Below are 24821 nucleotides of genomic sequence, written 5' to 3'. Positions count from 1 at the left end.
ATTTTGAAAACAATTATTAAAAGACAAATTTAAAAAAAAAAGAGTTACAGTTTTACAAATACTTGAGAATGTAAAAGGGAGGGAGGTCCTAGGCTTGTTTATAATATGGATCACATCAATGTGGTACCCGGTATAACACTCCTCTGAAGAGGGGCGCACCAGTCATCATATTCATATCTACCTTTCCCACCCCGTTAAGGAATTAAAGCATGGATTGGTCTCGACCTTTATTGCATGTTATTACCCGTCCCATTCCTATCAGTCCCGGAGGAATTTATGACTACTATTCCTATAAGGGGGAGGATTTTAGGCTGACTCTTAGGTTTTAATGGTAAAAAGGTTAAGGCGACATACAAAAACACGTAGGACTGCATTTTGAAGGGGAACATATAAACAATTAAAGGGCTCATATATACCTTCGCAGACAATGCATATAAATAGCATGACTTAAACACAATTAGGGTCTGAATTTTAAAACACTAAAGCAGAGTGTTTAAATGGTTGAAGCAGACCATATTTATTACATAACTTAGATAAAAAGTCTGAATTAGGCCTACCTGCTGGTTGTAGCAGTGCTAATTAAACAAAGGCGAGTTCAGTTTTATCATTATTACCTAAGTCTTGCCTAGGTGTGATAATGATGTCCTATGAGCATGATGTCTATTACTGATTAGGAATGCAATAGAGTAGCAGTTAATTTTAAACAGGTGATTCGGATCCTATAGGCATGATCTCTATTATAACTGATTTTAATTCCTATAGACATGGTAAATAAGTATTTAAAGGCTTATTTTGGTCCTATAGGCATGATATCTAATTGAATATGCAGTGAAGTAGGCAGGATTTATTTGATCAAAGCGAAATTCCTATAGGCATGACTTCTATTAGAATTGATTTTAATCCTATAGGCATGATCTCTATTTGTGAAGGTAAAGCATGAATGATTTTATTAAACCAAAGCAGATCCTATAGTCATGTTCTCTAACAGATCATATCGAGATACACCCTATAGACATGTTATCTACCCTTCTAATAGCTAAAGCATGCATAATCACCCCATCCCTTTTCACTACCAACCCCAATATTTGTTACAAATTATTACAGACCAAATGACTGAATTACATCAGAAAAAGTGTAAAACAAGAAGTTACAACCATAGGAAGTCTGATTCTGACTTCCTCTCTAGGTTATGGAATAAACCACCTCAAATGCTGTTGTTGTTTCAAAGCCTTTGTCATACCTGGGTGTGTCAAAGTTCCCTAAGGACCTCATGGGATCCCAGGCAGTGCTCACACCCAGGTTTGCATAACCATATAGAAATGAGTGCAGTGTGGAAGGGTCAGCCCTTATGTGTCCAAGTTCAGAGGGAGCTCAAGGGTCCCAAGGCAAGGCTCACACAAGGGGGGCAGAACCTAATTTCTAAGAATATAGTGGAAGTGTAGAACCTTTGTTGAAAAAGAGTTTGTTTAAAAATGGACTGGCAAGTCCATTTTGAAAGTAATCAGTTAGCAGAAGTGTTTGAAATTAGTTGGGGTAATGAACAAAACTCAAACACACAGAATCAGTAGTCACACAAAGTTGTCAAGGGGTTTTGGGAATACATTGTATGAAGCATATGACCCCAGTATGAGTCAGGTTTGGTCATGCACATCAATAGCTGATGCTGGCATGCCCACAAAATAGCCAGAGAACACAAACACATAGAGGGGATATGGGGGTTTGGGATTTATAAGTCAGCAAAAACATAACAAGTGACTGACAGAGTACATACATAGAGAAACATTAATTTAAAGGGGAAGGGAACATATTACAGCATGCTAGTAATATAACTTAACTGTAGAAACATAAGCAGGAGTAGACAAGAATGAGATAAATTAGAACAATCAAAGAAACATATTGTAGTTGGGGCTTTTAAAAATTAACTAGGACATACCAGTAGAGAAGCAAAGTGTAGAAAGAAAAAGTAAGCAAGATTCCACAGTCTAGCCTTGGCTTTCAGTCGGCTAGACAAAGCAGTAGCACAAGTAGTAGAAAAGAAAGAGAGAGTTTTTGAGTTTAAGTGTGTGTTCTGAACTCAAATTGTTCGTGTCTTTAAAAGAAAAGAGGGTGGGTATTTATATTTTTGAAAACAAGTGAAGAATAAGGTAATAACTAAAGTCTTAACACAAATATGGAAACAATCACAATCAGAATCAATTAACACAAGTGACTCCCTTTAATTAAGGAATCACTGCTTAACGGATACTACCAGGTTTAATTAAGGAAAGAAATCAGTTCGGGGACAGATTGTTTATTTCCATATAAATGGGCAGTAAAAGTATGAAGTAAATACTTGAGACTAAGTTCAAAATATGCTTAGTTTTGGGAAAGGATTCAGCAAGATCAAACATCACAGTAAAGGAAAGGAATTAATTAATTTTAAACAAATGAGTAAAAGTTAGGGTTTACATGAAACTTTTGCAGTTAGTCGCAACATTGAGAGAGTCAGAATCAATCAAGAAAGAAACATAATTCTGCACTTCAATGTATAAATAGAGTGAACAGAAGCATCAGACATGCAGGGCCAAACACATTGGCAAAAGAGATAACACAAACATTCAGCAGTAGCAGGAATAAGCTAGGATTCAGTAGTAAAAGAGATCTATTTGAAGCACAGTAGTCAACAAGGTCATTTAGTTACACAGAATCAAAAGTGAAGAAAACATAGTAACAGGTAAAGAGAGTCAGAAACAAACAAGTGAAGAAAACCTTTTTAAGAAATTAGGGTTTTAACAACAGTAGTCGAGTTTAAGAGATGATAAGAACCCAGAATTAGATAAGTGACACAGAGAAAAGAGAATCGGAAACAAAGAACTTAATTGAACAAATACACATTCAAACAAACAAGGACAAGTTCAGAACTCGGATAAGACCAAAAGAACTAGGGTTTTCAATATGCTGAATCGAATAGAAGGAAAGCATAAACAAGTTGTTTGAACATAGTAAAATCATGAAACAACACCAAAAATCAGAGAAGAGATCTTTAAAAAGAGGTTAAGAGAAACCTTAATCGTTGAAAAATGAAGAGTCATTTTGAAAGAAAGTCGAAGAACCTTCAAGAAAACACTTAAGAAATTTGTGGTAAGCACAGATCTAAGATAGATCTAAAAGAAAATAAAGACCTTAAAGCTAGGGTTTCAGAGAACCCAGAAAGGTGAGGGAGACCTTGAAAAGTTACCGATCTAGCCGGAAAGGTCAAGGATCTGCCTTGAACGGCCGGAGAAACACCAGAGACAGAGGTTGAGCAAGGACTGGACCAAATCTCTTTGCGATTCGGCCATGAAATCACGAAAACCAACACCCAGGAGTCATAGTAGGCTGATACACATCTCAAATGGCCATGAGAGGCCATGGATTAGGCAGGGATTGAGGTGGATTAGGGTGGAATTAGATGGTGGTGGCTAGGGTTCATGTGAAGTTGCAGAGAAAATTGAGAGGAAATGGATTTAGAGGCGGAGGGTGGTGGGAAATGAGTTAGGTTTAGGGGTCGTTCAGGGTTAAAAATGGTAAGTGGTAATGGTGGTCGTTGATCTGAATGATCAACGGCCTAGATTTAAAAGGGTAAGTGGGGAATCTGGGTTGGGTTGGTTTAATCAGGTTAGGGGTCGGGTTAAATTGAAATTGGGCTGGTAAATTGGGTCAGATTTGGGGTTCAATTTAGGCTAAAATTTAAACACAAATGGGTTGTTGCTTAAATAGCCAATTTCCCCTTTTGAATTATAAAAAATAGTAAATAAATTTCTGAAAATAAATTGAAAGCACTAAAATGATTTATAATATATAATTAACAATTTAAAATATAGTACTTAATTTTATGAATATAAAACATAATTAAACCTTAAAAGGCTAATATTGCAATTATATGCAATTAGCTTTAAAAAATACTAAATAAAATTATAAAATTATTTTAGCCATATTTTGGCATAAATATGAAAATACAATAGATGAATTATCAAAAATAATAATTTAAAAATAATTATTGGGATTTTATGGATAAAAAAAGGGGAAATAAATCAATTAAAACCTTTAAAATTATGGAAAAATAATAAAACATTTGGACATGCTTATATATGCGTATATATGCTATTTTGAAGGTATTTTGCATATTGAAAATATATGGGAAAAATTGGGTATCAACATGCGGAAGCTGGGAATCTAAGTGAAGTGCACAGATGCGGCGTTTGGACCGCAGGTGCGGTCCCACAGATGCGGATGTGCTGAGCAAAATATTTAAAAAGGCCCCTTCACGAGTTTTGGTCATTCTTCACCATTTTTCATCCGGATTTGGAGCTTTTGGGAGCAATTTGAAGAGGGATTCAAGGGGGTTTTCAATGAGGTGAGTAATTTGAGCCCTAATACTCATGATTATGATAGTTTTCTGTGGTTTAATTATGTAATTAGTGGTGATTAAGGGTGAAATGAGGGGTTAGGGCTTTGGATTTTATAGAGTTTTGATTGAGGGTTTGAGGGGTTAAATGGAGTCAAATTTTGATAAATCTTGTATGTATGGACTCGTGAAAGGAAGGAGTTTCTAGTTTTGCAATTTTTGTCGGCTTTCGAGACGTGGGGTCTGGGTTTGGGTAAATTTCGGGATTTTAGTTCGAAATGATAGTTTTTTGTTTGGAATTGATCCCTTGGCCTATATTGATTGTGTTGCATTACTTTTGGTTAGATTCGAGACGTTTGGAGGCCGATTCCAGAGGCAAAGGCGTAGCGGAGTAGGATTTGGCTTGGTTTGAGATAAGTAACGCTTCCAAACTTGGATCTAAGGGTTCGAAACCCCGAACTATGTGTTATATGATTAAATATTGAGGTGACACAAATGCCAAGTGAAGGGCGAGTGGGCGTGCATCATGAGGATTGTGGCCTGGTTCATTCCATGACACCGCGTAGTGACTCTTTCTTGTTGATATTTGTATTGTGATTATATGATTAAGGAAATGAACTGTAAAACATGCTAATTATCATATTAGGGCTTCACGCCAATACTGTTGAGACCCGAGTGGTCATTTCTTGCTGTCATCTCACTAGTTTCATTGATATTTTGTACTCATTCTTGTTCATGCATATCATATCATGTCTCAGTCTCGGTTGTTGTTATTTGGCATATCATATTATTGTTTCGGGCTAGTTTCATGGCATTGTGATCCCATGTGTGTGAGACTGGAGAGTGATGACTGAGTGAGGACGAGAGCCTGATTATGAGTGACAGTTATGGGATCGGGTTGCACGCCGCAACAGATTACTGATTATGCCTTCATTTGCTAGTTATAGTGCTTGGGCTGAAAGGAGCCCCTCCGGAGTCTACACACCCCCCAGTGAGCGCGGATGATATTATTGAGGGATGGATTTGTCTGAAGTATTGATATATATGGAGATGGATTTCTCCATTGGGATGGATTTCCCTTTTTCCTTGGTACCGGGTGACTTATAGTCAGTGATGAGCATGTTCCGAAATAGATTTCCCTAGGCCGAATGGTCATACGCGGTATCAGGTGGTTGAGTGTATGTGTGTGTGTGTGTGTGTGTGTGTGTATATATATATATATATATATATATATATGGAGATGAATTTCTCCTCAGGGTTGGATTACCCTTGTTCCTCGATACTGGATGACTTGCAGTCAGCGTTGTATATGTTCCAGGATGGATTTCCCTAGGCCTGATGGTCATATGTAGTACCAAGTGGTTGAGCACTCGAGAGTGGGAGCACATGGTGCATTTCATACATTATGTACATCGGCATGTAGAGTTAGGTGAGCTTTATATTTTACATTGTTCAAATCTGTATTTATTTCACTGTTAAGCTGCATTCCTAAAAGATTAGCATGCCTACTTTACTGCACAGCTTATTTCTATTTTCTATTGAGGTTACGTTCGTCACTACCTATCAGTCCAAAGGTTGGACTTGTTACTTACTGAGTTGGTATACTCACATTATCCCCTACATCCTGTATGCAGATCCATGTGTTTTCGGGCCCAGTGGCAGTCATTGATTGAGATCGCAGGCTTTGGAGATTGTTGAGGTATCTGCATGGCATTCGTAGGCCTTGATCCTCCTTCTCTATTCTAGTTGTGTTTCAGTTGTATTCAGTGAACATTGTACTAATCTATGCTATTTCTCTAGACGCTCATGTACTCCGTGATACCCTGGTTTTGGGATGGTTGTATCGTAATATGAATCTTTCTTTTATGTCTTAAGCAATTTATTTAAAATGATGAAAGTTTTTCCGCAAATGATTTGATTTTAGTATTGTGGTTTTGGGTTACGTTGAGTTGGAGCTGGCCTAGTTCCACGATAGGCGTCATCACAACGGGTTGAGTTTGGATCGTGACTCCTTTTGCATTTGTCAGTAACTTTTCCTAAAATGATCGGTTGATGAGTTGGATACTATGACATAACTTGCTCACTCATTTTAGACATGTACTATTTATCACATCGATCATGAAGAGTTTATTTTGTCTAAGTTCCAAATTACTCACTAATTACCTGAAGGTTTCAATCGAAATGCTCAAATATTTTCATGTTTTAATATGAGTAAGCGAATAAATATTTTCATATTATTAGTTCTATGGATTCTTTCTTGTTAGTCTTGCGTAGGAAATGACCTTACATCATAAGCCTTAGATAGGTGAAAGAAACTATTCTCTTTCTCATATTAAAGTATGAAAATATTTGAGCATTTCGATTTAAAATCTTAAAGTAATTGGTGAGTAATTTGAAAACTTTTAAAAATTAAACTCCTCAGGATTGATGCTTTAGATACTCCGGGGAGAAATGTTATATATTTCTACTACTGCCTTCATAAAACCTAATCCTAATACTCATGACAAGTGAAAGAATTTTGTAATTAAAAAAATCTAAACTTTAACTTGGAATAAATTATAACTCTTATAAACGCCCACTTACACTTAATCTGACTCATTATATATCTCAGCAATTACGTAAACAACATATTAGCAAAATAAAAAGTTATACTGATTATTTAATATTTTATTTTTTGATACTATTTTTTAACTTGTTACTCAGATAAAATTGTGGTCAAGTGCAATCCAATAACATAATTCTAATTAAGAAAAATATGTATTATGTAATTATAATCATTAAGGACTAGTGTTGTCGAGACAAAGAAACAATGAATGAAGACCGAATGAGTTTGGTTCAAATCCTTTTAAAAAGAAAGAACATAAATTTATACACTCCCAAGTTATTTGATTTCATTCTCCTCGCTCAAACAATAGAATAGCCTAGTTAAACAACATCTTAGCAAAATAAAAGGTTATATAGATCATTTAGTATTTTCTTTTTAATATTATTTTTCAACTTGTTCTCAAATAAAATGGTGGCCAACTGCAATCCAATAACATAACTCAAACTAAGAAAATATTTATTGTCCAATTATGATCATCAAAAACTGGCTCTGGCGAGACAAAGAAACAAAGAATGGAGGCAAAATGGGTTTGGTTCAAATCCTTCAAAAAAAGAAAGAACATAGGTTTCTAGACTCCCAAATTATTTTAATTCATTTTCCTATCACAATATCTTATATAAAGCACTTGCTGTTGAGACTAAAATCACCAGGTTCTTTGTTTCTCAAATCTTGACTGTTTAATTAGCCATGGCAAAAAGGAGAAAGGGTCGCCAAAAGGTTGACATGGTAAAAATGCAAAATAAGAGTAACTTGCAAGTGACTTTTTCGAAGCGTCGTGCGATCGTCTCTTCAAGAAGGCTAGTGAACTTTGTACACTATGTGGTGCTGATATAGCCCTTGTGGTATTTTCCCCGGGCAAGAAAGTTTACTCATTTGGCCACCCTTGTGTGGATTCAGTGGTGGATAGGTTTCTCACAAAGAACTCTCCACCAAATAATGGCCATAACCAGCTCATTGTGGCTCATCGAAATGCTAGTATTCGTGATCTCAATATGGAGCTCACGAACATTGAGGGGATTCTCCAAATGGAAAAAAATCGCAGAAAAGCCCTACAAGCAAGGAAGAGAGATAACGGTCATTGGTGGGAAGCTCCAATTGAAGGACTTAACCTTTTTCAACTGCAACAACTGAAGGAGGCAATGGAATGCATAAAGAAGAAAGTTGAAAGAGAGGCACAAAACCAACAAATGGTGACTAGTAATGCATTCCCATTTCTCACATTTGGAAGTGCCTTGTCTCCTACGGGTGCTAGAGCAAGATCTTCATATGATTCTTATGGCTCTTTTCCATTTCAAAATAGGGTTTCAGGACTCAACTTTGGTGCGCCTTTTGCTAACAGATCCAGTGGATCTACTTCTTCAGTAGTTCCCAAGTAGTTCGACTGTCATTCCAGAAAATCCTGGGACTTCAAGATTTATCATGCGTAATTGAATTATTGGAAATAACAAGCTTAAATATTAAAAACTTGATTTATAAGTGTCTAAGTTCATTTTCCATTTGAGTCCTATGTGTGTCTTTTGTGTCAGCATATAATGGTCATAAGTTATGGTTCATGTTACTATAGGAATTCAAAGAATTGAAACAATAGCTATACCAGCGTGTTGTTGTAAGAGTGGAGTTATTTTTAATATTATTGGTGTGTTTTATGTTTGTCCCGTTATTCCTTCCTTTTGTGCCTTATAAGTTTTTATATTTTTGAATAGTGCCCTAGTTTGAATTCCAACAAGAATCAACCATACATAGACATGGTGCTTTCAAGTATCTAAGTTTATTTTATTATATATATATATATATATATATATATATACAAAGAAAATTATATGTAGATTTTATCCTCATTGCTAGTGATAGCTTGGTATGTGTAAATATTAACTATTAAGTTTGTAGTATCTATAATTTCTTCTAAAGAAATAACGAAAGGACCTCTTAAGTAAAGATTTTGAAGTTTGTGAGAACTGATAATTAATTATAGATTTATGTATTTCATAAGTCAGGACATCAGAAACAATCTCATAGAAGAAAAAATCATATGGTGTGACTGCATATATTATTTAAAGGGTCATCTTCTATTTTAGAACCTGATTTTGTATTTCGAGACCTTAAAATCTCATTTTATTCCTTATTGATTTATGTGCATAGTCCGGGCGTGTATCCGAAAAGCCTTTATGTGGAAAATTGATGAAATAATAATTTTTGGCCTAAAAAGCTGATTTTTGTTGACTTCGGTCAACGTTCTGATAAACGGACCCGGACCCGTGTTCCGACAGTCTTGGTGAGTCCGTAGTAAAATATGGGACCTGGGCGTATGCCTGAATCGAATTCCGAGGTCCATAGCCCGAGAAATAAATTTTTGATGAAAATTGTAAGACTGAAATTATAAGGATTTAAATAAATTGATTAATGTTTGATCTCGTTGCTATCAGTTCACTATTTTGGTTCCGGAGCCCGGTACAGATTTAATATGATATTTAAGTTATGTCTGTGAAATTTTGTGAAAAACGGAGTTTATTTGACGTGATTAGGACCTTGGGTTGAGAAAGTTAGAAGTTTTAAAACTTTCTTGAAAATTTCATGCAAATTGGTGCTAAATTCGTAGTTCTAGATATTATTTTAGCAATTTGATCGCACGAGCAAGTTCGTATGATGTTTTAAGACTTGTGTTTATGTTTGGTTTGGAGCCCCCAGGGCTCGGGTGAGTTTCGGATAGGCTACGAGATGTTTTACACTTGAAAATTCTGGTGTTTTTGGCTTCAGCTGTCATCTGGTATTTCCATCTTCGCGTTCGTGAAGGGACTCTCACGAACGTGATGAGTAAGTTAGTTTGAAGGAGAAATCCTTCTACGCGAACGCGAAGCACTAGTCGCGAACGCAGAGCGTTAAGGGTATTACCCTTCTCGAACGCAACCACGTTATCACGAACGCGAAGCATGGGACCTAGGGGAGGGGAAAGTTACTCATTGCAAACGCGACACTAGGCTCACGAACGCGGAGGCTGGGGGAGTATTCCTTCTTGAACGCGATGGGTATCTCGCGAACATGAAGGCCTTTAGCCCCTGCGCATCGCGAACGCGACACGCTTCTCGTGAACGCGAAAAAGACATGTCCAATGATTTTAAAACAGAACCAAAGTCGGGATTTGTTCAAAATTTCATATCTTCTCCACTAGAACTCGACCTAGGGTGATTTTGAAGAGGGATTTCAACACCAAATCATAAGTTTGTGTTCTTTAACTCATTTTCTTCAATTTCCATCAACATCCATTAGATTTCTAGCCCTAAACCTTGTTCTTTCATGGTAGAATTAGGGATTTTGGGGAAAATTAGGAATTTTGCAAATTTGGGAATTTAGACCTCGATTTGGCGTCGGATTCTGAAACTAATTACATATTTGGGCTCGTGGTGAATGGGTGGGTTTTGGTCCGAACCTCGAGATTTGACCAAGCAGGCCCGAGGCCGGTTTTGACTTTTTGGGAAGAATGTTGGGAAACTTATAATTATGCATTAGAATTGATTTCTTTAGCGATGATTGATGTTATAAAGTTAATTATGAATAGATACGAGTGAATTGGAAGTGGAAGCTAGAGAAAAAAACGGTATTTGAGCTTTTAGTTGGCTGTTGGATTGAGGTAAGTGTTGTGTCTAACTTTGACTTGATGGATTAGGGATCCCCGGATTATTTTCTATGTGAAAATCCATGTGTGATGTGTATAGTGAGGTGACGAGTACCTATGCGCCGCCAAATTATCTGTTTAGCATGTTCACTTTCAAGTTCCCAATATATTATTTTCTTGTCTTAACTGCTACATGCCTATTTGTGCTTCCATGTTAAATAGCTTCTTGTTAGATGTTGTTTCCGCTATTGAAGGTATTAATTGTTCCATAGTTCACTGTATTACATTATTGGTTTAAGTTGGTTATCGGTACTTCATGGTATGTTTTGGTTGGTCTCGCTGTGTAGCTTTAATTGATGAAGTTTCATAATTGTATAGATTTCTATTTGTTTTCATTTGAAGCACAAATATTGTGGAGGGTTTTGAGCTAAATTGTGAAATACTTGTTCTTATTGTGTGATTGGTAATAATATTGTGGGATCCGGTTGCACGCCGCGACAGGAAGAATAAGGGTGAAATGTGATTGTCTGGTGGGATCGGGTTGCGCGCCATAATAGAAGTAATAAGGGTAGACTGGTGGGATTGGGTTACACACTGCAATAGGAGGAATAAGGGTGATATATTGAGGAGCAATAAGGGTGGACTGATGGGATCGGATTGCATGCTGCAATAGGAGCAATAAGGGTGAATGTTCATATTGTACTGATTATATGGCGGGATCGGAATACGCGTCGCATCATTTTGTTGTTTATATATTCATCTTCTACTGTTATTTTATTCTGTAACATCGTAACTCTCTTAAGGATTAGTTATAGCTGCGTATTGGCAAGATAATTGGGTCCCGTAATTATTTACTGCAAGTTATTGTTCCATTTCGTTTCGTACTTCCTTTTGCTTTATTATACATTGTATATAGGTTATATTGTAAATGCCCCATCGTAGCCTCGTCACTACCTCGTCGAGGTTAGGCTCGGCACTTACCAGTAGATGGGGTCGGTTATATTGATACTGCACTCTGCACTTTCTGTGCAGATTTTGGAGCTGGTTGCGGCATATCGAGAGGTCGGTTGTAGGCATTCATCAAGGAGGCCCAAGGTAGTCCTGCAGGCATTCGCATGTCTTGGCGTTCCCTCCTATTTTCTACATTCTTGTTTTATTTTCTTTTGAGACAAATGCACTTTTCATTCGACCAATACTTGTAGATATTCATAGAAAATTCGTGGGTTGTGACACTAGTTTCTAGGTGATAACAAGTTTCAGTATTTTAATAGTATATAGATTACCGGTTTATTATGTACTTCCGCATTATCCCAATTTGACTTAGTTTTGTTAATTTTAAATATAAAATGTAAAGGAAAAGGCGAATAGAAATCTAACGTTGGTTTTCCTAGAGAGTGCGATGGTAGGCGCTATTACGGTCCCGACGGTGGGAAATTTGGGTCATGACTAGTTGGTATCAGAGAACTAGGTTGCCTACGTCTCACAATTCACGAACGAGCTTAGTAGAGTGAGGGATTGGTACGGAGACGTCTGTGTTTATCCCTTAGAGGCTACATAGTTAGAAACAATTTCACTTATATTCTTCAATGTCGTGCAATTTGATCTTTCAATGCTAATCAAACTCTCTACTTTGTTCCTTCGCATATGGCGAGAACATGTATCGCATCATCAGTTGATCATCATCCTGAGCCCCTAGTGGAAGCTCCTATGAGGGGAAGAGGACGAGGACAAGGCCGAGGCAGTGCTAGAGGCCAAGATAGGGGCAAGGCTCAGCCCAGAGCTCCAGCAGAAGCAACAGCGGCGGAGCCTCAAGTAGAGTTTGATGAGGAGGCTCCGGCTCAGACCGCTCAAGCGAGGCCAGCGCAGGTTCCATGGGGTTCATCGCTACCCCGGTATTTCAGGATGCTTTGGTCCGTCTAGTGGGCCTTACGGGAATGTTACTCAGGCCGGTACATTCCCTGTAGCACCAGCCATCTCTCGGGCTGGGGGAGGAGCACAGACTCCCGCTACTCACACCCCAGAGCAGATGGCTCCCCAGTTTCAGACTCTAGCAGCTCAGCCAGTTGCGGTAGTTCCGCTGGGTGTTGCAGCACAGACCGGCAATGGATCAACTATGTCCTCTGAGGCCTTGTGGAGATTGGATAGGTTTACCAAGCTTTTCACCACTACCTATGGCGGTACTTCTTCAGAGGATCCACAGGACTATCTGGACAGTTGTCACGAGGTATTACAGAACATGGGGATAGTGGAGACCAATGGGGTCGACTTTTCTACCTTTCGTCTGTGAGGTTCCGCCAAGAAATGGTGGAAGGATTATTGTTTGGCCATACTAGCTGGGTCACCGCTCTCATTTAGGACCAGTTCTCTCAGCTATTTTTGGAGAAGTATCTTCCTATCACTCAGAGAGAGGACTATCGGAGGCAGTTCGAGCGCCTTTAGTTTGGTTCTATGACCGTCACTCAGTACAAGACTAGATTTATTGATTTGGCCCATCATGATCTTCTTATACTTCCTATTGAGAGAGAGAAAGAGAGAGAGAGAGAGAGAGAGAGAGAGAGAGAGAGAGAGAGAGAGAGAGAGAGAAAGAGAGATACAGCCAACGTGGCCATACGCGTTGAGATGGTGTTAGCTTAGGGGAGTGGTCAGGGGTCTGCCAAGAGGCCTCGCCACTCCGGTGGATTCAGTGGGGCCTCATCTGGAGGTCGAGGTACTTTCGGTAGGGGCCATCCTCCCAGGCCGTTTCATTCAGCACTTCAGGCATTCCATGGAGCTTCAGGGGTCGTGGTCCTTATGTACCTCCTTTAGGGCAGCCAGCTTATAGTGCACCACCAACTCCTATTAGAGAACTTCCTCTTCAGAGTTATTATCGAGGTCATCCATCCCGTCAGGGTCAGTCTTAGTTTCCTCGGCTACAGTATCAGGATGGATGTTTCGAGTGTGGTGAGTACGGGCATATCTAGAGGGCCTGTCCGAGATTAGTGGGTGAGCCACAGCAGCAAGGTTCTCATGCCATGATTCCGGTACCGCCCACTCAGCCAGCTAGAGGTAGGGGTCATGGAGCCATAGGTAGGGGTCAGCCCACTAGAGGTGGAGGTCAGGTCGTTAGAGGTGGAGGCCAGGCCGCTAGAGGTGGAGGCCAGCTAGTAGGAGGTCGTCCCAGGGATATGGTTCAGAGTGGTGGGGGCCAGTCTTGATATTATGCTTTCCCAACCAGGTCTGAGGCTGAGGGCTGAGGCATCCTATGTTGTCATTATAGGTACTGTTTCGGTTTGTAGAAGAGATGCTTCAGTTCTATTTGATCCAGGATGTACATACTCTTATGTGTCATCTTATTTTTCTTCATATTTGGTTGTGCCTTGTGATTCTTTGAGTGCTCTCGTGTATGTGTCCACACCGGTGGGGGATTTTATTATTGTAGATCGTGTCTCGCTCGTGTGTGGTTATTATTAGGGGTCTTGGGACCAGCGTAGATCACCTGCTTCTCGATATGGTTGATTTCGATATCTTTTTGGGGATGGATTGGTTGTTACCTTATCATGCTATATTAGATTGTCACGCCAAGAGCGTGACCTTAGCATTTTCAGGGTTACCTCGGTTAGAGTGGAGAGGGACTCCTGGTCATTCTACTAGCAGGGTTGTTTCTTATATGAAGGCTCGGCGTATGGTCGAGAAGGGATGTTGGGCTTACTTGGCTTATGTTCGTAATTCTAGTGCAGAGGTTCCTTTCATGGATTTTGGACCAGTCATTCGGGAGTATCTAAAGGTGTTACCTGTAGACCTGCCAGGGATGCCACCCGACATGGATATTGACTTTTGCATTGATTTGGCTCCGGGCACTCAGCCCATTTCTATTCCGTCGTACCGCATGGCCCCGCCAGAGTTGAAAGAATTAAAGGAGCAGTTGCAAGATCTGCTTGATAAGGGCTTTATTAGACCTAGTGTCTCACCCTGGGGTGCGGCGGTGTTGTTTGTAAAGAAGAAGGATGGATCGATAAGGATGTACATAGACTATCGGCAGTTGAACAAAGTCACCATCAAGAACAAGTATCCATTGCGAGGATTGATGACTTATTTGATCAGCTTCAGGGTGTCAAGGTGTTTTCAAAGATTGAATAGTACGCTCTGACTGTTCATCCGTCTGAGGATGAAATGTTGTGCTCAACTTGACCCACGTACCCAACTCACGCTATACTGCCCTCCAGAAATGCGAGGTAAACTGCGTACCTCGATTAGAAATGATAGACACTGGCATACCATGAAGATGAACAATCTCACGGATATAAATCTCTGCCAACTGCCTCGAAGAATAGCGAACTGCCACAGGAATGAAATGCGCTGACGTGGTCAGCCTATCCATAATAACCCAAATTGCATCAAACTTCCTCTGAGTCCGTGGGAGTTCAACAATGAAGTCCATAGTGATATGCTCCCACTTCCACTCAGGAATCTCAATCTTCTGAAGCAAACCACCAGGTCTTTGATGCTTGTAATTCAAACACCGAGCTACATATACAACGATATCCTTGTTCATCATCCTCACCAATAATGTTGCCGCAAGTCTTGATACATCTTAGCGGCGCCAAATGAATAGAATACCGGGAACTGTGGGCCTCCTCTAAAAGCAACTCACGAAGTTCATCCACATTAGGCATACAAGCATGATCCTGCATCCTTAAAACTTCATCGTCTCCAACTGTAACCTGCTTTCCATCACCGTGCCGCACTATGTCCCTAAGGACAAGCAAATGAGGGTCGTCATACTGCCGCTCCCTGATACGCTCAAACAAAGAAGACCGAGCAACTGTACAAGCTAGAACACAGCTGGGCTTAGAAACATCCAACCTTACAAACTGATTGGCCAAAGCTTGAACATCTAAAGCAAGAGGTCTCTCCCCAACCAGAATATATGCAAGGCTACCCATACTAGCTGACTTCTTACTCAAAACATCGGCCACCACATTGGCCCTCCCCGGATGATACAAGATGGTGATATCATAGTCTTTAAATAGTTCCAACCACCTTCTCTGCCTCAAATTTATCTCCTTCTACTTGAACAAGTACTGCAAACTCTTATGATCCATGAACACCTCACACGACACGCCATATAGATATCTTCAGCGCGTGAACAATGGCTGCTAGCTCTAAGTCATGAACTGGATAATTCTTCTCATGAATCTTCAACTGTCGCGAAGCATATAAAATAACCTTGCCACCCTGCATCAATACCTCACCAAGACCAACACGAGATACGTCACAATATACTATATAGGGTCCCAAACCTATGGGCAACACCAATACCGGTGTCGTAGTCAAAGTTGTCTTGAGCTTTTGAAAGCTCGCCTCACACTCGTCTGACCATCTGAACGGGGTACCCTTCTGGGTCAACCTGGTCATCGAGGCTGCTATAGATGAAAACCCCTCCACAAACTGATGGTAATAACTCGCCAAACCCAAGAAACTCCGGATCTCTGTAGCTGATGTGGGTCTAGGTTAGTCCTTGACAGCCTCAATCTTCTTAGAATCCACTTGTATACCCTTTGCTGATACAACGTGACCCAAGAAAGTAACTGAACTCAACCAAAACTCGCATTTTGAAAACTTAGCATATAACTAGCTGTCTCTCAGAGTTTGAAGAACGACCCGAAAATGTTGCTTATGCTCCTCTCGACTACAGGAGTATATCAAGATATCATCAATAAAAACAATTATGAAGGAATACAGATAGGGCTTGAACACCCAGTTCATCAAATCCATAAATGTTGCTGGGCATTTGTCAACCCAAATGACATCACCAGAAACTCATAATGCCCATATCGAGTTCAAAAGGTTGTCTTAGGGACATCGAATGCCCTAATCCTCAACTGATGGTAGCCAGACCTCAAATCGATATTTGAAAATACCTTATCACCCTGAAGCTGATCAAATAAGTCATCAATCCTCAGTAATGGATACTTGTTCTTGATGGTGACTTTGTTCAACTGCCAATAGTCTATGCACATCCTCATCGACCGATCCTTCTTCTTTGCAAACAACACCGGTGCATCCAAGGGCGAGACACTAGGTCTAATAAAGCCCTTATCAAGTAAATCTTGCAACTGCACCTTCAATTCTTTCAACTTTAGTGGGGCCATACGATATGGCAGAATAGAAATGGGTTGAGTGCCCAGAGCCAAATCAATGCAAAAGTCAATATCCCTGTCGAGTGGCATCCCCGGCAGGTCTGCAAGAAATACCTACGGGAACTCCCAAACAACTGGTATAGAATCCATGGAAGGAACCTCCGCACTAGAATCACGAACATAAGCTAAACACCCCTTCTCGACTATACGCCGGGCCTTCACAAAAGAAATAACCCTACTGGTAGAATGACCAAGTGTCCCTCTCTACTCCAATCAAGGCAACCCCGGCAATGCTAAGGTCACATTCTTGGCGTGATAATCCAATATAGCATGATAAGGTAATAGCCAATCCATTCCCAAAATGACATCGAAATCAACCATATCGAGAAGTAGGAGATCTACGCTAGTTAGAAGACCCCCAATAATAACCACACACGAAAGTTAGACACGATCTACAACAATAGAATCCCCCACCTGTGTGGACACATACACGGGAAAACTCAAAGAATCACGAGGCACAACCAAAGATGAAGCAAAATAAGAAGACACATAGGAGTATATAGACCTTGGATCAAATAGAACTGAAGCATATCTACTGCAAACCGAAATAGTAACTGTGATAACAGCATTGCATGACTCAGTCTCAGGCCTAGCTGGAAAAGCATAACATTGGGGCTGGGCCCGACCACTCTGAACCATATCCCTGGGACGGCCTCTTGCTGGCTGGCCTCCATCTCTAGCAGCCTGGCCTCTACCTCTAACAGTTTGACCTCCACCTCTAGCGGGCTGACCTCTACCTCTGGCTCCCTGACCCCTACCTCTAGCTGTCTGAGCGGGCGGTGCTAGGATCATGGCACGAGAACCTTGCTGCTGTGACTGAACACCCACTAATCTCTGATAGGTCCTCCGGATATGCCCATACTCACCACACTTGAAACATTCATCCTGATACTGCAGCTGAGGAAACTGAGACTGACCCTAACGATTAGACTAACATCGATAATAACTCTGAAGAGGAGGTTCTCTCATAGGAGCTGGTGGTGCACTATAAGCTAGTTGCCCTGAAGGAGGTACATAAGGACCACGACCCCTTGAAGCTCCATGGGATGTCTGAAGTGCTAAATGAAATGGCTTGGGAGGATAGACTCTACCAAAAGTACCTTGACCTCCAGATGAGGCCTCATTGAATCCACCGGAGTGACGAGGCCTCTTGTCAGACCCTTGACCACTCCCATGAGCTAAAACCATCTTAACTCGTCTGGCCACATTGGCTGCATCCTGGAAAGAAATCTCACTCCTTGTCTCCTTATCCATCTGCAATCTGATAGGCTGAGCAAGTCCCTCAATAAACCTCCTCACCCTCTCTCTCTCTCTCTCTCTCTCTCTCTCTCTCTCTCTCTCTCTCTCTCTCTCTCTCTCTCTCGGTAGGAATTATAAGAAGAGCATGATGGGCCAAATCAACAAATCTAGTCTCATACTGAGTGACAGTAATAGAACCCTACTGGACGTGCTCGAACTACCTCCGATAGTCCTCTCTCTGAGTGATAGGAAGATACTTCTCCAGAAATAGCTGAGAGAACTGGTCCCAAGTAAGAGTTGGTGACCCAGCTGGTCTGTCCAAACAAAAATCCCTCCACCATTTCTTGGCGGAACCTGACAGACGAAAAGTAGCAAAATCGACTCCATTGGTCTCCACTATCCCCATGTTCCGTAATACCTCGTGACAACTCTCCAGATAGTCTTGGGGATCCTATAAAGAAGTACCACCATAGGTAGTGGTGAAAATCTTGGTAAACCTATCCAACCTCCACAAAGCCTTAGAAGACATAGCTGATCCATCGCCAGTCTATGCTGCAACACCCGGCAGAACTACCCCAATGGGCTAAGCTGCTGGAGTCTGGAATTGGGGAGCCACCTCCTCCGGAGTGTGAGTAGCAGGAGTATATACTCCTCCCCCATCCCGAGAGACGGTTGGTGCTACAGGGAATGTGCTGGACTGAGTAACACTCTCCATAAGGCCCACTAGACGGACCAAAGCATCCTGAAGTACCGGGGTAGTGATGAACCCCTCTGGAACATGAGTTGGCCCTGTTGGAATGGTTTGGGCCGGAGCCTCCTCATCAAACTCTACCTGAGGCTCCGCCGCTAGTGCTGCTACTCAAGCTCTAGGCTGAGCCATTCCCCTGCCTTGGCCTCTAGCATGGACTCGGCTTCGTCCTCTGCCTCTCGTAGGAGCTGCCACTAGGGGCTCAGACTGTTGATCAGCTGATGAAGTGGTACGTGTTCTCTCCATCAACGAAGGAACAAGAGTAGAGAGTTCAATTAGCATTGAGAAACCAAATCACATGACAAAGAAGAATAGAAGTGAAATTATTCCTAACTCTGTAGCTTCTGGGGATAAGAATAAACGTCTCCATACTAATCCATCAGACTCTACAAAGCTTGTTCATGAATTGTGAGACCTAGGCAACCTAGTGCTCTGATACCAACTTGTAACGACCCAAAATTTCCACTATCAGGACCGTGATGGCGCCGAACATCGCACTCGCTAGGCAAGCCAATGTTAGAGTTTTATGCACCTTTTTTCATTTACAGTTCATAGATTAACATTAACAAAGTTAAATCAAGTTGAAATAAATGCGGAAGTACGTAATTAAACTATTATCTATATACTATTAACAATCCCATAATTGTCACCACCCAAAAACTAGTGTCACAATCCACGAACCTGCTATGAATAACAACAAACATTAGTCTGAAAGAAATTACATCTATTTCAAAAGAAAAGAAAATAAGAATGTAGAAACATAAGAGGGGACGCTAGGGCCTGCAGACGCCAGCAAGACTACCTTGGGTTTCCTAGATGAAATGTCTGCTACTGACCTCTCGATCAGCCACTACCAGCTCTAAAATCTACATAGAAAGTGCAGAGTGCAGTATCAGTACAACTGACTCCATGTACTTATAAGTGTCGAGCCTAACCTCGACGAGGTAGTGACAAGGCTATGGTGGGGTAATTACAATATAACCTGCATATAGTAAATAATAAAGCGAAAAAGAAGTATGGTACAAAATGAAACAGTGACTTGCAACAAAAATGAATATGGAACTTCAAATATCTTATCAATACCAGATATAACAAATCCTTGAGTGAGATATAACACTACAAATAACTTCACAGCAGAGAAGGATACATAAAAAAATAACCTGATGCAGAGCGCATCCCGATCCCACAATTTAATCAGTAACAATATGAACATTCACCCTTATTACTCCTCAATATATCACCCTTATTCCTCCTATTGCAACGCACAACCGAATCCCACAAGGCAATCACATTTCACCCTTATTCCTTCTCAATATATCACCCTTATTCCTCATGTTGCGGCGCGCAATCCGATCCTACGAGAGTATCACATTTCACCCTTATTCCTCCTCAATATATCACCATTAGTTCTCCTGTTGCGGCGTACAACCTAATCTCACCATATCAGTACCAATCACACAATAAGAACAGAAATTTCACAATTCGGCTCAAAACCCTCCATAATATTTAAGCCTCAAACCAAAGCAAATAGAAGGCCATACAATTATGAAACTTCACTCAATTACTACTACACAACGAGACCAACCCAAATATACCATGAAACACTGATAAACCAACTTAAACTAATAATGTAACACAATGAAACTACAGAATAGTTAATACCTTCAATAAAGAAAACAACATCTAACAAGAAGCAATTAAATATGGAAGCACCAATAAGCATGTAACAGTTAAGACAGGAAGACAATATATTAGGAACGAGAAGGGAATAGTCAAAACAGATAAATTGGTGGCATATAGGTACTCCTCACCTCACCTATACGCCACACACATATTTTCATATAGCAATTAAGTCGGGGATCCCTAATCCCTCGAGTCAAAGTTAGATCAAACACTTACATCAATCCAATAGCCAACTTAAAGCTCAACTACTGTTTTTCCTCTAGATTCTACCTCCAATTCACTCGTATCTAGTCATAATTAACTTAATAACATTAATTATCGCTAAAGAAATCAATTCCAATGCATAATTATAAGTTTCCCAACATTTCTCCTCAAAAGTCAAAAATCGACCTCGGGCCCGCTTGGCCAAAACTTGAGGTTCAGACCAAAATTCATTCACCCATTCATCCACGAGCCCAAATATATAATTAGTTCCGGAATCCGACCTCAAATCGAGGTCTAAATTCCAATTGTTCAAAAATCCCTAATTCTACCCAAACCCCCAATTTCCACCATGAAAATCCTAGATTTTAGGTTGAGAATTCATTAATGTAATGGGTAATTGGAAAAAAGTAGTTTAGAATCATTTACCAACATTTTGGGGAAGAAATTGTCTCTTAAAAATTGCCTCTAAGTCTTCTAGTTTTTGAAAATATGAAAGAATGGCTTAATCCCGTATTGAGTTCTGTTTTTAAAAGACTGGCCAGGCCTTCTTCGCGTTCGCGAAGGGCCTGCCGCGTTCGCGAAGAGCTTCCTTTCTCAGGCTTATGCGATCGCGAGTTCTTCCACGCGTTCGCAAAGGCTATGCCCCCTGTCCTTCTCATTCACGGTCCATTGTACGCGTTCACGTAGAAGAAATGGCTGCCCTTCCACCAAGTCCCTAACACTTTGCGTTCGCGTTGAGCTGGTCGCGTTCGCGAAGGGTAAATCCCCCAACTAGGGCTGTTCATTCGGATCGGATATCCGAAATCCGAATCGATCCATTCAATTTTGAATTTCGGATTTCGGATTATGTTTATTAAAATTTCGGATTTCGGATCGGATTTCGGATTGGTATATTTTAATCCAATCCAATACGAAATCCGAAATTATTAGGACATGTATAAATACTACACTTTAATTTACATCAACCTCCAAGTTATTACCTTTACAATTGCTAGATTTAGCTATATTGGCACCATAGTACTCTCATAATTACATAAACATGAATTTTTCTTAATGTATTGCCTCTTTTACAAAGAAAATATACATATTAGTTTAACTTTGAGGCATAATAATACGATCCGATATCCGATCCGATCCAAACTTTAAAATCCGATCCGATCCGATATAATTCGGATCGGATTCGGATTGCATTTTCTAGAATCCGAAATTCGAATCCGAAATATGCTAAATCCGATCCGATCCGATCCGTGCACAGCCCTACCCCCAACGCTCCACGTTCGCGACCCAATCTCCGTGTTCACTTAGAGGAAATTCCTCTTCAGACCAATTCACTCTTCCGGTCGCGAGAGTATCTTCAGGAACGCGAAGAAGAACATACCAGATGACAGCTGAAGCCAAAAACCTGATTTTTCTAAGTTCAAAACATCCCGTAGTCTATCCAAAACTCACCCGAGCCCTCGGGGCTCCAAACCAAACATGCACACAAGTCTAAAAACATCATACGGACCTGCGCGTGTGATCAAATCGCCAAAATAACATCTAGAACTATGAATTTAGCACCAAATTACATGAAATTTTTAAGAAAGTTTCAAAACATCTATTTTCTCAACTAAAAGTCTGAATCACGTCAAATCAGTCCCGTTTCTCACCAAATTCACAAATAGGATATACATGTTATATTAAACCCGTATCGGGTTCCAGAAACAAAATACGGGCCCGATACTAACGAGTTCAAACATTAATCAAATTCTTTAAATCATTCGGTTTTCAGTCTTACAATTTTCATCAAAAATTTATTTCTCGGACTTGGGACCTCCAAATTCGATTCTGAACATACGTCCAGGTCTCATATTTTACTATGGACCTACCGGGACCGTCAAAATACGGGTCCGAAACTGTTTTCTTAAAACGTTGACCGAAGTCAACTAAAATCAAATTTTAGGTCAAAAATTATTATTTCATAAATTTTTCACATAAAAGCTTTCAGGAAATGTGCTCGGATTGCGCACGCAAATCAAGGCAAGATAAATTTGAGGCTTTTAAGGCCTCAAAATGCGTAATCGAGTTTTAAAATATAAGATGACCCTTTGGGTTATCACATCCCTGTTGTTTATTTATTTCGAAATATGAACTAAGTTGATGAGTTTTCCTCAATTCTTAAATGATTAAATGATGTGCAAGTCAGCAACAAAGGATTTTTCAAAATCTTAAAACTTCCTTTAAGTTAAATTGTCAAGATATGACTTTAAGTTTTTTCTTGTTCCTTAAATGACTTATGTTTCAAATTCTTAAATGATTAAATGGCGAGTTTTTCGCGTTGCACTACGAAGAGCTCAACTTAGAGATGTGCTAGCTTTGGGGCTTAATGTTACCAGGTATTTATTCTTGTACTCTTAATAAACTGGTTAGTTGCATGATCCTATTAAGCAATCATCAGATATCATGAAAATATTATCTTGCACAGAAGGAGAATGCTAGTAAGTAAACTTCACATCCATATGTACCATTAGGTTTATATACTAAGGGCTTGTTTAGTTAGTACAGTGTGGTAATTAACTCTTGGCTTTCGAAGGAGAAATGCTATAATGATAAATCTGCTATATCTACATATAGGGTGCTATCTACTTTGCTAATTATTTTTGTCCCTGCGGAAATTATGCAATCGGTCGAACATCTTTAGAATTTACTAAGTTGAAATGTACTGATGGCTATGTTGGTTGATTAGGTGAAGAATAAGGTATCACACATGTACTGGCCTGTGTGTGTGATATGGAGTTGCAGTGAGAAAGTCCAGAGTATGGCAACTTATGGTAAGGTCCTTGTAAATTTGATGGCCATATGGCATCTTTCTTTCTTAAAATTATGTGCTTTTACTAAGGGAATTTGTTTGTTGGTGGCAAATAACTTGGGGAATACTTCAATTAGTAATCTTATAAAGATACTCGTGACAATTGTTGCACTATATAAATTCATTTTATTATATCATTGTTCCAAATAGATTATGCGATCTTCTTTTGATTTTCAATCACTTGCTAATTTATTTCTAGTTTATGAATACATAGGTTGATTACCTCAGACAACCTTGTTGTCTCAATTCAATAGTGTCAAATGGGTGAAAGCACAAGGAAATTGGAGCTGAAGGGATGTAGCAGAAAAAGTGGAAGAAAGAGTTGAAGTTGTGGGTTCCATATTGAATAAAAGAAAAAGAAAAAAAAAAGGAAGAAGAGAAAATAGGATTGGAGGAAAAGAAGGCCATGGTAGGCGCTGGTAACACAAAACCATAATAAATTGGTTTTGGTTTTTAGTTGTTACCAATCTTGCAACTTGCAAGAACCAAATCTGATTGGTTCACTTGGACGGCAAATTTGCCTATAAAAGGAACTATTCGTTCCTCGTTAAAAGCACACCAAAATAAGAGAAGTAATAGAAGTTAGAGAGGGTAATCTGAGATAAATAGTGAGATAAATAGTGAGTGTGAGTAATATTGTAGTGAGGTATTTAAAATAAAGAGTGTTATTTCTTTTGAAGTTGTAGTAGTTTTTTGATACTACTAAGTTTTAATATTATAGTGGTAATATTGCTCCACTCGGGTATTATATTTTACCTCGTTAAAAAATTTGGTGTCGTTGTTACTCTCTTGTGTTATTGTTATTTACTGTGGATATTATTTCTGGGCGGGATATTATTATTTTATCTCAACAACGTGGTATCAGAGCCATGGCGAATAATAGTCCGATATCTTTTCAGTACCCCCGTCTTACAAAAGATAATTATGAGAAATGATATCTATGCATGAAAGCCATTCTTGGCTCCCAGGATGTGTGGAAAATCGTAGACAGAGGGTATGCAAAACTCAATAATAAGGAAGCTCTACCTCAAAATAAAAATGATGTATTGGCAAAGACAAGGAAGAAGGATCAACAAGCCCTCACGCTCATCCACCAATGTTTGGATGATGCCATGTTTGAGAAGGTGGCCGGTGCTACCACCTCAAAGGAAGCTTGGGAGATTTTACAAAATTCTCTTCAAGGAGTTGACAAGGTGAGGAAAGTAAAACTTCAAACTCTAAAGGCTGATTTTGAAGTTTTACAAATGAAAGAATCTGAATGCATTTCGGATTATTGTTCAAAAGTGAAAGTTGTTGTAAATCAACTAAGAAGATATGGGGAGGACATAGAAGATGTCCG

General features: G+C 39.8%; 1 pseudogene; it reads left to right on the top strand.

Moving 5' to 3' along the window:
* The first annotated feature begins 7658 nt into the window (after window positions 1–7658).
* On the top strand, window positions 7659–8347 carry LOC107771287 (agamous-like MADS-box protein AGL62; annotated as a pseudogene).
* The last annotated feature ends 16474 nt before the right edge of the window (window positions 8348–24821 follow it).

The sequence above is a fragment of the Nicotiana tabacum genome, chromosome 7 (genome assembly GCF_000715075.1).
Source record: "Nicotiana tabacum cultivar K326 chromosome 7, ASM71507v2, whole genome shotgun sequence".
Classification (NCBI taxonomy): Eukaryota; Viridiplantae; Streptophyta; class Magnoliopsida; order Solanales; family Solanaceae; genus Nicotiana; species Nicotiana tabacum.
This window is presented reverse-complemented; position numbering and strand designations above follow the sequence as displayed.